This window comes from Euphorbia lathyris, chromosome 4 (genome assembly GCF_963576675.1).
Source record: "Euphorbia lathyris chromosome 4, ddEupLath1.1, whole genome shotgun sequence".
Taxonomy (NCBI): Eukaryota; Viridiplantae; Streptophyta; class Magnoliopsida; order Malpighiales; family Euphorbiaceae; genus Euphorbia; species Euphorbia lathyris.
This window is the reverse complement of record NC_088913.1, coordinates 51641218-51656611: the sequence shown is the minus strand read 5'-3', so window position 1 is coordinate 51656611 and position 15394 is coordinate 51641218.

The following is a 15394-nucleotide window of genomic DNA, read 5'->3' as shown; positions in this document are numbered from 1 at the left end:
GATCTTACATCATAATGAACCTACAAAACAGTATGCAGATCAGACAAAGCCGAAGTCCGGCAAATCCGTTCCGATGCGTAAGTCATTTTATGATTAGGACCGAAAGAAATGGTATGAACTATTTTGAGATAGTAGTTAATGTACCGAACCATGTGTCTATACCTGTCTATTTATAGTGTTCGATTAGGTTTGAGGTTATCATCCTCTTGGGAATCCTTATGGAGCTGGATTAGAGTCTGAATCCCTAGAGGAATACTTTATCTCGTATGATTCTAGAAGATCCATTGACGTCTGGAGGTTAGAAACTTGTAAGTCGCAATGGGCTGCTGTTCGCAAGGGTTGGGCCGTGGTGAATATATTTGGCTTGTTGAAGTTGGTCATGAGCCGTATTGGACGTTATGTGGACCTTTATTACGTTTGGACTTGGGCCGCAGTGAGGATGGGGATGACGTCATGCATGTGACATCACTTAGCCCGATATCATATGTCCCCCACCTCATAGTCTTGAATACATTCTTTTGTAAAATAACCCTTTTACAAAAGGTTTGTTTTGTTATTTTGCTTCAAGTCATCCTTTTCTCGGAGTCATCATGGGGTTACCTATAGCTTTGCTGACGTGTTTGCTGGGGGATGGGTCTAGAATCTGGTGCTCGACAGCTCTTTAATGAGAACGCCTGGTTTAATGTCATGGACGCTTCACTTGCCCTGAAGTCTTTTCGTTTTCCTTTCCCCCCCTTTATCTTCTTCTCTCATTGCGCTCTATTGCCTTTTCCTTCTTGACTTCTCCCTTGCTCTTATCCCTTTAGATTCGTACTCTACTTCTCCGGAAGGTCAATTGTTTTCTACAGGTTTCAGTAAGTTCTCCTTTCTTTTCTTTATTTCTTTTGCTTAAGTCATGGCTTGCGCGGGATCGTCTCACCGGAAAAGGTGAGAGATCTAGACCCAGCAACAACAACAATAATGAGACTTGCCAGAAAAAAGGACGAGGAACCCAAGAAGCCGAAGATTCCTCATTTGAGGAATCATGAACAACCATCTACCTTTGATGATCTTACTCTGGCTACACTGGTATTTCAATATTCTGAGTTTGCACATTTAGAGGCTAGGGTTCCAAACCTTGACCAGGTGATTATTGAGGCGTCTGAAGCCCATTTGGGATTTTATGAGATTTTTCTTGAGAATGGGGTTCATCTTCCTTTATTGGACATCATTCTGAATGTATTGCATGAATTATATATCTGTCTGGTGCAATTATCTCTGAATGGCTGGTTGGATCTCTTGGGTATAGCCAAGGTTTGTGATGATTTAGAGTTCTTACTAACAAGTCCTCTTTTTTCGGCATATTCGGATTCCTAATCGGAGGCTCGCGGATGACTTCTTGTGGATCTTAAAGCTTCCTGTAAACCGGCCATCCTTTGTGAATGATAAACCTTCCAGCAATAAGTTTAAGCCTCACTAGTTTTGGATCTGTCTTCTCAGAGGTGAAGGGGGCCAAATCCTTGGAGATTCTCTTTGCCCCCTCAGATTTCCCTTTCGCCGCTCCTAGAATCCAAGTGTCATGGAAAGAGATGGTTTTCGAGACCTCGTTCCTTTAACTGATGATGAACAAGATGTGTTTGATTGTCTGACCCATCTACGCCTCTAATTCACAACAAATCAATTATTGAGTTGTTTGGTGGAGAACAAACCGGTTTCGCTGGTTGATAAGCGTCATAGGGTTCATTTAGAGGGGGCCCCCACATATGCGCACATCTTTAAAGGTAGAAATGAACACCTCCTTTGAGTTTGTTTTGATTGTTTGATTCTCGTGTATACAGGTTCTAACATGAGTACTGACTTAAATTTTTAGCTCTCTAATTGGCTACCAAGAAACGTGTTGATGAGGAGGCTGAGGCATCTACTTGGTTGGCGGAGGCGGAGGCGGAGGCGGAGGCGGCATCTCTTGTCGTGGGCGGATCAGTTCCTCATGATATTCCTTCCTCCCCCTCTTCCACCAGCTCTAGTAGCTCCTTGAGGGGCGCTGGAAACATCTCTTCTTCTGGTAATTTTATTTCATCTTCCTTCTTTGTTCTACACCATTCTTTGGGGTGTCTTTTGATGCTATCTTTATTCTTGTTGTAGCTACTGTTGAAACATCTTTCCACATAATTTTGATTTGACAAAATTGTTTAAGTGTAATTAAAAAAAAAACATATTCTAAACACACTAAGTTTAAATGCTTTGATTTATTCTACTAATGTGTTTGTTCAATGTTGAGTTAAATTGTTTATAAGACACAAGAATTAAAAGGCCCAAGCCCAATACGAAAGTCAAAGCCCAAGTCAAACAACTCAAGACAACTCGGCCCGCGTTTATCAAAACAATGTCGCTGTGTGCAAAACGCAGCTCAGCATGAGAAGGATCTAGAAGACCTTCAGGGGACAACTTCGGAACGAAGCTGCTGAGTTGATTCGACAAAGCGTACAAGACAGCAGCTGGCTAAGGAAAACTTCCAGACAAAGTATTTCCACTTTGGGTAAAGTTCAGACGACACAGTATGCTGTCTAGTTGACTTTACCATAAAAGGAGAGACATTCTGCCGAGCTGACCAAAAGCTGACCGAGGATAGAAGATACACAAATCTGATTGGCCGAGAGCTCTGAGCAAGTCAGGATGACAACGACAGGAAGCCGTTTCCCTCCAACGGTTATTTCGAAATTCGAAATGACCGATGCCTCAAGACATCTCTATAAATAGTGCCATCAGAAGCTTCATTCTACACAGAACTTGATCAAGCCATTACGCTGACCAAATTTCTACACAAGTTCTGCAAGCAAGAAGCAAAGCAAATCTTACACTACATTTCATATATTTGTGTAAAAGTCTAGAGTGATTATTCAATCATCTAAGGTGTCTTAGCATTCATTGTTTAGGACAAACACTTATCATTTCTAGAGATTAGAAAGGAGAGGCTGAGTACTCGGTTATAGTACTCAGCGAGAGATTAGGATTGAGTAGAGGTATAGAGGAAGGTACTCTTGTTATACTCAGTTGCTAAGATTGTAAAAGGTTTGAGGCTCTACCTTTAAAGAGCTCAGTAGAGGATTCGAAATCTCGGAACGTGTTCCGGGGACAGGACGTAGGCTTAGAAGAAGCCGAACCTGGATAAATCTACTGAGTAACGTATTTCTTACCTTAAACTCCTTATATATATTGCTTGCTTAAATAACCAAAAACTGACCAAGTAAAGAGGTCAAGCTGAGTTGTGCGCATCGAACATCTGGGCTCAGGAATAGACTTTAAGTGCTATCTCCTGACTCAAGTCAAGAAACTGACCTAGTCACCAGTTGACTAAGCCAGTATCTTACTGATCACTCAGCGCCGCTGTTAAAACCTTTTCTCTTAAGAAAAGAAGTTTGCCCAAAATTAATTAAAAAGTTTAAATAGTTCCTAACCCCCCCCCCCCCCTTGGAACTATACTTGCAACGTTATAAGGGACCAACAAGTGGTATCAGAGCTTAAAAGCTCACTGTAAAAGGTCTAACAACCTTGAGCTGATCCCTACCATGGGCGAAAACAGTAGTCGGTTTCTCCCAGGAAACCAAACAACTCAGATACTGCCTGAGGGGCTGTCCATCACTCGGCCTCCCCTATTCTTCGGGTCTAACTATACCTTCTGGAAGAATAGGATGAAAAATTTCATTCAGGCTACAAATATGAGTGCCTGGCTATCTATAGTTCAAGGCCCATTTGTACCTGTCGAAGTTGTGGCTGGCCAAACAGTTGTAAAAGCTGAGGCCAAATGGACAGAGGATGATCTTAAGAAGCTTCAAAATCACGCTTCGGCTATCAATATGCTTCACTGTGCGCTCGATGCTGCAGAATATAATAAAATCTCAGGTTGTGAGTCGGCGCAAGAGATCTGGAAAAAGCTGGAAGTCACCTACGAGGGAACTAATAAAGTAAAGGAGTCCAAGGTGAATCAGCAGATGAGACTGTACGAGCTGTTCGAGATGAACAATGATGAGGGCATTTCAGACATGAATGCAAGGTTTACCAACATCATTAATGAGCTCAAGAGACTTGGGAAAATCTTCACTGAGGAAGAACAAGTCAAAAAGATACTCAGGAGTCTTCCTAAAGACTGGCAAGCAAAGAAGACCGCTGTTGAGGAAGCTCAGGATTTAACCATCTACAAATATGACGAACTCATCGGCTCGTTGCTGACCCATGAGATATCTATGAAAAACTTCGAGGTGAAGGAAAAATCTGAAGACAAGAAGCAGAAGTCTCTGGTCATGAAAGCTGACTCCACTGACGGGAGCTCAACTGATGACGAGGAGATGGCTATGTTCACAAGGAAGATGAAAAGGCTATTCAGGAAGAATGACAAATATTCTAAGAAGCCTTACAGAAAGTTTGATAAGTATAAAACTGACTCAAGCGACAACAAATACAAAAAGGACAGCTCAAAGCCCACTACATGCTTTGAGTGCCATCAAACTGGCCATATTAAGTCAAGCTGCCCCACACTGAGGAAAGACAAGAAGAGCGGCAAGAAGGCAATGGTGGCTACATGGAGCGACAGTGATGAGTCCTCATCTACAGAAGCTGAGGCCACCGAGTCAGCGAAGATATGCTTCATGGCTGACGAACTTGCTGAGCCATGCGTCTCTGAGTATGCTGACCCATCCGTCGCATCAGATGACGAGGAGCAATCAAATGAGGTAATTACTCTTCCCTAGCTCAGAAACGATATGGTTAATGCCCTGAGTGATCTCTACACACTTGTCAAGAAGTGTAATAAGAAAGTTAGAGCACTCAGCAGGCGCTGTGACGAAGTGGAAGAGGTCAAGCTGAGTGACCTCAGATTCCTTCTTCAGGACATTTCAACTCTGCATGATAACATGAAGATCATACACGAGTCTATCTCTGAAGTCCAATCAGTTTCAAAGAAACTGAGAAAGGACGTCACAACTATCCAGAACCAATTAAAGGTTCCAAATAAAAGAAACATTCCTCTGAGAACTCAGTACCAAGGTACTCAACAGAGATGGAATCCCCAGCGAAAAGTCCAGTGTGACTTTTGTGGGAAGAAAGGACACACCACTAAGGTGTGCTGGCACGCTCAGCACTGGGGTGCTGACAAGTCAGTGAAACATCCTAAACAGAAGATCAGCTGTGACTTTTGTGGAAAGAATGGCCATACTATCCAAGTATATTGCCATAAAATAAAATATGTGGCTTTACCTGTTGCACCTAACAAGCAAGGACCCAAAAAGAATTGGGTACCTAAAAGTAACTAGTTACAATGCAGGTAAGCCTGAGATGTGCCGAGAAGTCAAAGATGTGGTATATTGACAGCGCATGCTCGAGGCATATGACTGGTGATGAAACTCAGTTCATCACGTTTGAGCGTAAACGAGGAGGAAGTGTAAGTTTTGGAGACAATAAGAAGGGTAAGATAGTAGGGTCAGGAACCATTGGAGGTAATCCTACTATTGAATCTGTCTCCCTAGTCAGCGGACTCAAATATAACTTACTCAGCGTAGCTCAGCTATGTGACAATGGGAGAAAATTTATATTTGATGCTACTGGATGTAAAATATACGAGGGTGAATCAAATGAGTTAATTTTAACTGCCCCTCGCATAGATAATGTTTTTATGCTAGACTTAGAGAAAAAGTTTTCAAAAACTGTATGCTTAGTATCAAAGGAAGAAAATTCCTGGCTATGGCACAGGAGACTTGGTCATGTAAGCATGGACCTCCTGGCCAAATTAGCAAGAAAGCAATTGGTTGAGGGACTGTCTGAACTTAAATTTGAAAAAGGTCAATTATGCCACGCTTGTCAAGCTGGAAAACAAACCAAACAATCTTTTCACAGCAAAAAATATTGTCTCAACTAAGCGTCCGTTAGAGTTACTACACTTGGATCTCTTCGGTCCAGTCCAGCCGCTGAGTCTGGGTGGAAGAAGATTTTCCTTGGTCATTGTAGATGACTTCTCTCGGTACACGTGGGTCATCTTGCTGAGTAGCAAGGATGAGACCTTTGAGACATTTTCAAATTTGGTTAGAAAAATTGAAAATGATAAAGACCTAAAATTAGCTCACATCCGTAGCGATAACGGTGGAGAATTCAAAAACCAAAAGTTTGTTGAATTTTGTGAAGCCAGCGGCATTGACCACAATTTTTCTGCTCCTAGAACACCTCAACAAAATGGGGTTGTTGAAAGGAAGAATAGAACTCTGGTTGAAATAGCCAAGACAATGCTGGATGAGCATAGGCTTCCAAAGTATTTTTGGGGAGAGGCTGTCAACACAGCGTGCTATATTCTTAATAGGGCTCTAGTTAGACCTATATTAAAGAAAACCCCCTATGAACTTTGGAAAGGACGAAAGCCCAACATTGGATACTTTCGTGCCTTTGGCTGTAAATGTTTTATTTTAAATACCAAAGATAGCTTAGCAAAGTTTGACTCAAAAGCTGATGAGGCTATCTTTTTGGGCTACTCAACAAATAGCAAAGCATACAGAGTTTTTAATAAGCGAACTCAAGTTCTAGAAGAGTCAGTACATATGGAGTTCGACGAAACTAACCCTGCAGGTAGATACCAGTCGCTGACCGAGGATGATCCACACTCAGTAACCGCTGACCAAGAACCAGCTACTGAGTCATTCACTAAAAGGCTGACCAAGAGTAAGAGTGAACCTAAGATTACTTTCACTGACCCATCTACTTCTGCAGAGATTGTTGAAACACAGAGAGCACAAGACATAAATCTACCTAAAGAGATAAGGATTCCAAGAGGGCACTCAGAGAGTGCAATCCTTGATTCTGCTGGGAATACCCTGATGACAAGGAATCAACTCAGGAAGTACCTCAGCAATGTAGCCTTCGTCTCAGTTCAAGAACCGAAGAATTTCGCTGAAGCTGAGTACGATGAATTCTGGATGATCGTAATGCAAGAGGAGCTCGATCAATTCAGAAGAAACGATGTATGGGAGCTAGTGCCTCATCCAAAGAGTCAGAAGACCATTGGAACAAGATGGGTCTTCAGAAACAAGATGGATGAACAAGGGAACGTGGTCAGAAACAAAGCAAGACTTGTAGCTTAGGGCTACAGTTAGCAAGAAGGTATTGACTACGGTGAGACCTTTGCCCTAGTGGCAAGGCTAGAGGCAATTAGAATTCTATGTGCATATGCATCTTACATGAATTTTAAATTATTCCAAATGGATGTCAAAAGTGCATTTCTTAATGGAGTTATAAACGAGGAGGTTTATGTTAATCAACCTCCAGGTTTTGAGGACCCTAAATTCCCAAACCACGTTTATAAACTCAAAAAGGCTCTGTACGGCCTCAAGCAAGCACCACGTGCTTGGTATGAGAGGCTGACCAGTTTCCTGAAGACTAGAAATTACGTCAGGGGCAAAGCTGATATAACCTTATTCATTAAGAGAAAGGGTAAAGATACCCTGCTGGCCCAAATTTATGTTGATGATATAATATTTGGTGCAACTAACGAATCAATGTGCAAGGAGTTTAGCAAACAAATGCAGACTGAGTTTGAAATGTCCATGATGGGAGAACTCAACTTCTTCCTCGGTCTTCAAATTAAACAAGGAAAGAATGGCATCTTCATCAGTCAAGCCAAATATGCCAAGGAGATATTAAAGAAATATGATTTGGAAAATTGCAAGCCAATATCCACTCCTATGGGCACTGACACTGTCCTATGCGCTGACGAGAATGGTAAGTCGGTAGACAGCAAATTATATCGAGGTATGATAGGCTCTCTACTTTACTTAACAGCAAGCAGACCAGATATTCAATTTTCAGTATGCTACTGTGCTAGATATCAATCTAACCCTAAGGAATCTCATTACATTGCTGTAAAAAGAATCCTTAGATATTTGCAAAGCTCAGTGAACGCAGGTTTATGGTATCCCAATACTCATGATTTCACACTCATCGGATACACTGACGCTGACTATGGACGGGATAAGCTGGAACGTAAAAGCACCTCTGGAGGATGTCACTTCTTAGGAAGCTGTCTTGTATCCTGGTTCAGCAAAAAGCAGGCGTCAGTAGCCTTGTCTACCACTGAAGCTGAGTACATTACTGCTGGTCATTGTGTTGCTCAAGTCCTATGGATTAAGCAACAGCTTGAAGACTATGGTGTTCAAACAAAGACAATTGAAGTCAAATGTGACAACAAAAGTGCAATTGATCTTTCAAAGAACCCAATTCAACACAGCAGAATGAAGCATGTCAGCATCAGACATCACTTCATTAGAGATCATGTACTCAAGGGAGAGATCAAGCTGACCTTTGTCCCAACGGACGAGCAGCTTGCGGATATCTTCACGAAGCCACTGGCCCGTGAGCAGTTCAGCATACTGAGAGAAGCTATTGGTATGTTTAATCCTCTTTAGTAAATTCCTGAACTAAATGAATATGCATGCTGAGTGAATTACTATGCTGAATGATTGTTTTTGCTGAGTACTCATTGAAATTAATTGAACAGCAAATACTGAGTAAATTTGCACACTGAGTAAGTTAGTTTAAACTAAGAAATAATCCCTTTATGCAATACTGACCACTCAGAATATGAAACGCTTAGTATTCTAAACGCTGAGTGTTAGATCCGTTAGAATAAATGCAAAAGCACGCGTATAGCCACCTAGGATGACGTACGCGCCGAATGTGTCATAAATGCCAGGATCATTGTCGGTTCACAATCCCGAGGCAAAACTGACACATGGATTCGTTAAGATCCACACTTTACCGCTATAAATAATGGGTAAATCCCCATTGTTATCTTCTTTACGTCTACCGAATTTTAAGGCAAAGAGCTTTCTCTCTAAAAAAAAAAATTTTCTCAAAGCTTCCCAAACGCATCCTTCAACTATGACTAAAATTTCCTTCAACATTTCCGGTGTCGGCCACCCTAAGCCCAGCTCCGATGAAACTTCCAGGCAAACCTCTGTGCCAGAATCTACCAAGGTCACCTCACCGAGCAAAGGAAAAACTGGCCAAACCTCCTCTGGTAAGGGAAAGCCTGAAAAAGTCAGGACCTATTCAAAGGTCTTCGAAAACGTCCGAGAATGGAAGGTTGAGCCCTCAAGATGGGTATCTGAAGCCTTCGTACAATCCGAACAACCCTTCTGTGAGTGGATTTCACAGAATGGATGGACTGAGCTGTTTTCGATTAGGGATCCCACCTATCTTGACCTTGTAAAGGAGTTTTACCACAACCTTCGCGTTGCCGATGATAACCAGGACTACTTGGTAACTGTGGTGAAAGAGAAAACCATCTTCATCAACCCTCTCTACCTAGGGAATCTGCTCAAGTTAAAAACTGAGAGAACAAGGCTAAGGAGATCTGGAGATCAGGATGGTACTGGGTACGAGGTCAACTTCTGTAAACCTGCAGGCCACTCAGGAGAAGTATCCAGTTCCTCCATGGGTCAGCACCAGAAGATGGCTCATTACCTGCTGAGTTATTTTATCTATCCCAAGATTAACTGCACCACCTCAGCAACAAACTTCGAGCAATGCTTCATCTGGCATATGCTGACGTACAAACCGATCAACATGCCAGTATTCCTCATTGTTGGCTTCCTACGGAGTACCAAAACTCTAAGGCTAGGATCGCTCATCACCAGGATCCTCATTGATCATCAGATAGACTTGACTGATGAAGAAACAGCTAAAGGATCTGAGATCACAGCAGCTTCACTGAGAGCGTTGAAGTTTGGTCAGCCTGTAAAGAAAGGAAAAGCTGCTGCTGCTGCTGGACAAGCTGAGGAAACAGTTGTTCCGCAGAAAGGGAAAAGATCTAAGGCCCCAGCTTCCCGAAAAAGAAAAGCTGTTGAGACTACCTCACATGATGCTGAGTCTCCAGCTAAGAGGCAGAAGTCAGCTGGTACTAAGGGTCAGGAGAGACCTAAGTTAGTTGATAAGCGGAGCAGGCAAGATGAGCCTGAAACTGAGGACACTAATGAGCAACCTCATAAGAAGCAGAAGCCTTCTACACTGACTCCCCTCGATGCTATCCCTACTGACATTGTTGTGCATGGTGACTCTCACTACACACAGTGTTTAGGAACTGTGTCTGAGGAATAAGAAGAAGAAGTGCATCTGGACGACCAGTTCATTGCACAAGTTGAGGAAGAATTGGATAGGGATTCTGATGACGATGATGAGAACAACAATGATGCTGACTCCGAGGAGACAGCTAGTGAAATCGAAGCTGAGCAAGCCAATACTGGGTTGGCTGCTGGAGAAGAGGAAGAACTTGACCAACACAATGTTGATCAAGTCCAAGAGCAAGCCGACCTTCCTCATCATGATCAGAAAGAAACTTCTCCTTCTCACTCCGGCAATTCTATTCAAGCTGACAATCCTCCTCCTCCTCGAAGAAGAAAACTCATCAAGGCAAGTCAGAAAGAAGTCAGTGAGACTCCTGTTGAACTATCAACTCTTCCTAACTTTGCCATTCAACAACCAACCAAAGACCCTTCTGCCCTAAAACTCAGATTTGTTGGTAGAAAACCTGCGGCATCCATCGAAAAACAAGCCTCTGTTTCTTCCCAATAGGAACATGCCGACCAAAATGCTTCTGCCACCTTAACAAGTCAGGTTGAGACGAGTGCTGTCAATGTTGTCCATCCAAGCTTTGTGCTGACTCCAAACACATCTGCCCCCGTCAGCACAGACAGTATTCGAGTTTCTACTTCTCCAATTAACATCTCTGCCGATCAATCAACCCTGCCAGAACCTCAAGTGCAGATTGGAACAACACTTCCAGTCACTGACCATGTCATTCCTTTGACTCCTCCTCCCACCGGTCATACTGATGCATCTGGACAATTGAATGAAGGTTCTTTAAGCTACATGAATGTCACTGAGTCTGGCAAACGCATCATCGAATCAGTACAAACCTTGATCAAAGACCTTCAACAATAGTCTACTCCTGCTGCTGGGTCTTCTAATGTGGAGACTACTCAGCTTTCCCAAGTAACTCAGCTTCTGAACGAAGTTAAGGGATTTAAGGACTTGCTGAGTATCATAATCTCCTATCAAACACAGCAAGCTAAGCAGGATTCCATCGCCAAGTTGGCCGAGATCCAGCTGACAACTGTGCAACACTTAAACGCTCTACAACAGCAAGTACAGAACTTGTCAGCTGTGAACCCTGGATATGCAACTTCTGATGAAGTAAAGATGCTCTTTGCTCAGCTTCACACCGAGCAACTCAAGACCAATGAGCAAATGGTTTCTTACTCTCAGTGCTCAGTGGAGCAAATTGGTGAAGCTGTTCGATTGCTGAATCTGAACAAGCAGGAGATGGACACTGACGCAATGAAACAAAACGAGATGCTATCTATCACAAGACAAACCTTCAATCACATTCGTCATATCAATGTTCAGCGTCAGTACTTTGACACCTACTTACTCAAAACCTTTCATCAAGTCATTGCTGGACTGACTGACGCGCTTATATGGATTGGTAAGTCTGAAGATTTCATCGTCAGTATGATCAGCGCTGCCGCACTCAATATACCTGATGAAGTCTCAAATCAGGGATTTGCCATTTTTGATGGTGTCAATGAAAGTGCTGACCGACTTAAAGCGCTATCCAACGAACTAACCAGGGCTGTCTTAACCGACAGCTTTAGGATTCCTCCTCCCAATGCTGACAAAACGGGGGAGAAAGAACAAGCGAGAACACAACCAAGAACACATCATGGATCTAGTCAATCCCAACAAAAGAAAAAGAAATAGATATAGGCTAGCTCAGTATAGACTAAGTATGATGTAATCTATATGCCCTGTCTTTAAGTTTTGTTTGTAAATACTGACTACCGATATCAATATATCATACCTGCATCTTTCATTCTATTCTTGAGTTATGATATATGTTGCTGTGTACTGAGTTATTATGTATCTTCAAATTGAATCAGCTATGTCTAACACTTGTAAAACTTATTGATTGAACCCAATACTAATAACATGTTTGACATTGACTTATATGTTTATAAAACACTGCCTTATAAAACTCATTGAACAACAAATTACTCAGCGCCCTCTGAATGATAAAACCTTCCGCGTAAACACTGAGTAAAATAGAATATGTTCCATGAACTGACCTATATCTGAAAAAACTGACCTTAGACTTACTCGATTAAACCTTTAAATGTTTAGAGTAAAACTAAGTGAGTAGCTCAACCCTTACGGGGGAGTTTGCTAAGTTATATTAGGTCAACTATCATGGGGGAGCTCAACACTGAGTTCCTTGCTGAATAGTTTTGCCAACATCAAAATGGGGGAGTTTGTTGAAACACCTTTCCACATAATTTTGATTTGACAAAATTGTTTAAGTGTAATTAAAAAAAACATATTCTAAACACACTAAGTTTAATTGCTTTGATTTATTCTACTAATGTGTTTGTTCAATGTTGAGTTAAATTGTTTATAAGACACAAGAATTAAAAGGCCCAAGCCCAATACGAAAGTCAAAGCCCAAGTCAAACAACTCAAGATAACTTGGCCCGAGTTTATCAAAACGATGTCCCTTTGTGCAAAACGCAACTCAGCATGAGAAGGATCTAGAAGACCTTCAGGGGACAACTTCGGAACGAAGCTACTGAGTTGATTCGACAAAGCGTACAAGACAGCAACTGGCTAAGGAAAACTTCCAGACAAAGTATTTCCACTTTGGGTAAAGTTCAGACGACACAATATGCTGTCTAGTTGACTTTAACATAAAAGGAGAGACATTCTGCCGAGCTGACCAAAAGCTGACCGAGGACAGAAGATACACAAATCTGATTGGCCGAGAGCTCTGAGCAAGTCAGGATGACAACGACAGGAAGCCATTTCCTTCCAACGGTTATTTCGAAATTCGAAATGACCGATGCCTCAAGACGTCTCTATAAATAGTGCCATCAGAAGCTTCATTCTACACAGAACTTGATCAAGCCATTACGCTGACCAAATTTCTACACAAGTTCTGCAAGCAAGAAGCAAATCAAATCTTACACTACATTTCATATATTTGTGTAAAAGTCTAGAGTGATTATTCAATCATCTAAGGTGTCTTAGCATTAATTGTTTAGGATAAACACTTATCATTTCTAGAGATTAGAAAGGAGAGGCTGAGTACTCGGTTATAGTACTCAGCGAGAGATTAGGATTGAGTAGAGGTATAGAGGAAGGTACTCTTGTTATACTTAGTTGCTAAGATTGTAAAAGGTTTGAGGCTCTACCTTTAAAGAGCTCAGTAGAGGATTCGAAATCTCGGAACGTGTTCCGGGGACAGGACGTAGGCTTAGAAGAAGCCGAACCTGGATAAATCTGCTGAGTAACGTATTTCTTACCTTAAACTCCTTATATATATTGCTTGCTTAAATAACCAAAAACTGACCAAGTAAAGAGGTCAAGCTGAGTTGTGCGCATCGAACATCTGAGCTCAGGAATAGACTTTAAGTGATATCTCCTGACTCAAGTCAAGAAACTGACCTAGTCACCAGTTGACTAAGCCAGTATCTTACTGATCACTCAGCGCCACTGTTAAAACCTTTTCTCTTAAGAAAAGAAGTTTGCCCAAAATTAATTAAAAAGTTTAAATAGTTCCTAACCCCCCCCCCCCTTGGAACTATACTTGCAACGTTATAAGGGACCAACAGCTACTACCTCGGCCACTACTTCCCCTAGCCTAAATTGCGAACCTTTTGGCAGTCGTCCCTATTTCTTGTATGGTGGTCCTATTGATTTTAAATTTCGCCAGTTTTAGAACCCATTCTGCCAACCTGCCAAGCGTCTCCGGTCGTTAGAGGAATTTGCATAGCGATAAGTCTGCCTGAATGATGATGGGGTGACTCTAAAATTAATGTCGAAGCTTCTATGTTGTGATTACTACGATGAAGGGAAGGCTAACTTATCTAAACGGGGATATAGGGTCTCCACATCCCTTAGAACCCTGCTAATGTAGCAGACGGGGAATTTCTCTCCCTCTTCCTCCCTGACTAGGACAATTCTTATGGATTCATTGGCTAGCTGATGTAAAGGAAGAGAGTTCCTTCCGCCTGCCATCGATCGGCTTAGAAGCGAAAGGCTGGACAAAAATTGCTTTAACCTTTCAAAGGATTCTTGGCATTCTTCAGTCCATTCAAAATCTTTTAACCCTTGAGACTTTTGTAAAAATGTAGGATTTGTTGGTCCCTTATAAGGTTGCAAGTATAGTTCCAAGGGGGGGGGGGGGGTTAGGAACTATTTAAACTTTTTTCGCAATTAAGGCAGACTTCTTTTTCTAAGGAAAAAGGTTTTAACAGCGGCGCTGAGTAAACAGCAAGATACTGGCTTAGTCAACTGTTGACTAGGTCAGTTTCTTAGCTTGAGTCAGGAGATAACACTTAGAGTCTATTCCTGAGCTCAGATGTTCAACACGCACAACTCAATTTGACCTCTTTACTTGGTCAGTTTTTGGTTATTTTGAGCAAGCAATATATATAAGGAGTTAAAGGTAAGAAATACTTTACTCAGCAGATTTATCCAGGTTCGGCTTCTTCTAAGCCTACGTCCTGTCCCCGGAACACGTTCCGAGATTTCGAATCCTCTACTGAGCTCTTTAAAGGTAGAGCCTCAAACCTTTTACAATCTTAGCAACTGAGTATAACAAGAGTACCTTCCTCTACACCTCTACTCAATCCTAATCTCTCGCTGAGTACTATAACCGAGTACTCAACCTCTCCTTTCTATCTCTAGAAATGATAAGTGTTTTGTCCTATACAATGATTTGCTAAGACACTTTAGACGATTGAAATAATCACTCTAGACTTTTACACAAATGTATGAATTCTAGTGTAAGATTTTCTTTGCTTCTTGCTTGCAGAACTTATGTAGAAATTTGGTCAGCATAATGGCTTGATCAAGTTCTGTGTTGAATGAAGCTTCTGATGGCCCTATTTATAGTGACGTCTGGGCATCGGTCATTTCGAATTTCGAAATAACCGTTGGAGGGAAACGGCTTCCTGTCGTTGTCATCCTGACTTGCTCAGAGCTCTCGGCCAATCAGATTTGTGTATCTTCTGTCCTCGGTCAGCTCAGCAGACTGTCTCTCCTTTTATGGTAAAGTCAACTAGACAGCATACTGTGTCGTCTGAACTTTACCCAAAGTAGAAATACTTTGTCTGGAAGTTTTTCCTTAGCCAGCTGCTGTCTTGTACGCTTTGTCGAGTCTACTCAGCAGCTTCATCTTGAAGTTGTTCCCGAAGGTCTTCTAGATCCTTCTCTTGCTGAGTTGTGTTTTGTCCAAAGCGACAACGTCTTAACAAACGCGGGCCGAGTTGTACTGAGTTGTTTAACTTGGGCCTTGACTTCTGTATTGGGCTTGGGCCTTTTAATT